The sequence below is a fragment of the Cebus imitator genome, unplaced genomic scaffold, assembly GCF_001604975.1.
Source record: "Cebus imitator isolate Cc_AM_T3 unplaced genomic scaffold, Cebus_imitator-1.0 Scaffold79, whole genome shotgun sequence".
Taxonomy (NCBI): Eukaryota; Metazoa; Chordata; class Mammalia; order Primates; family Cebidae; genus Cebus; species Cebus imitator.
Genome location: NW_016107394.1, coordinates 7439425 through 7440864, shown reverse-complemented (window position 1 = coordinate 7440864; position 1440 = coordinate 7439425).

Here is a 1440-nt window from a genome sequence, read left to right as displayed (position 1 = left end):
AAAAAAAAAAAAAAAAAAAAAAAAAAAAAAAAAAAAAAAAAAAAAAAAAAAAAAAAACACACACAGAAAACCCCCAAAAAGCTCTTCAGCAGTTGGAGGATTCAGGCCTCTTAACTTGCTGAGGGAATATCCAGGCTACATGTTACCCAGAACTAAGACCAGGTAAGCATAGAGAGGCTGCTCCCTTGCTGGAAGCCTGGCACTCCCTTTCTAAACTTTGCAGGCAGCAAGTAACTCAGGAGGATCCAAGTGCTAGCCAAGAGCCAAAAAGTCAGGGTTTTTCATGCTTTAAGATCTCCCCAAGTCTTACCTTCATCCAATGGTCTGTTCTATCCATTTGCTTCATTTAGACTTTTCCTCTTCTCTGCACTTGGAATTCAGAGTGTAAGCTTTGCATTCATTTATATTTGTCTTTTTTTTTTTTTTCTTTTGCATTTCCTATAGCATCTAGCACAAGGCAGGAATGTGGTAGGTGTTCAGTAAGTGTTTGAAGGGGTCATGTTTGTATTCTTTTGAGGCAATGGTATGTCTTTATCTCAGGTCTTCCACTAAGTCTGGCCCTTTCAGAACTTCATCATCTTTTCTGTCTTTGAATGGGGAGAGGCCACGGGAAAAGCACTGATCCTGGAATCAGAGGCAGGGTGCCATGGCTTACACTTGTAATCCCAGTGCTTTGAGAGGCTCAGTCAGGAGGATCACTTGAGCCCAGGAGTTTGAGACTAGCCTGGGCAACATAGCAAGATGCTGTCTCTACAGAAACATAAATGAAATAAATAGCTAGGCATGGTGGCCTGGACTTGTAGTCTAGCAACTTGGGAGGCTAAAGTAGGAAGATCACTTGAGCTCTGGAATTTGAGGCTACAGTGAGCCATGATTGTGTCACTGCACTCCAGTCTGGGTGACAGAATGAGACACTGTCTCAAAAGAAAAAAAAGAAAAAATGGAATTAGTAACCCAAGTTTGTATTCCATCTCTGCCTTCTTACCAACTGTGTGACCTTATGCAAGTCAGTCAATCCAGCTGGGTCTTGGGATCATTATCTGTAAAGTGGGATGTTGTACTAAATGATGTCTAAGATTTGTTTTAGTTTTAACACGGCCGATCAATGCTGTCCAATATGGTAGTGACCTACATGGGCCTGTTGAGCACTTGAATATGGCTAGTCTGAACTGACAAGTGCTGTAAATGTAAAATACACACTGGATTTCAAAATAAGAATGTAAAATATCTCAAAAATTTTTTATATTGGCAATTTTTTATATTGAAGTGACAATATTTTGAATATGTTGGGTTAAGTAAAATATCTTATTAATAACGTTTCTTTTTTTTTTTTGAGATGGAGTTTCGCTCTTGTTACCCAGGCTGGAGTGCAATGGCATGATCTCAGCTCACCGCAACCTCCACCTCCTGGGTTCAAGCAATTCTCCTGCCTCAGCCTCC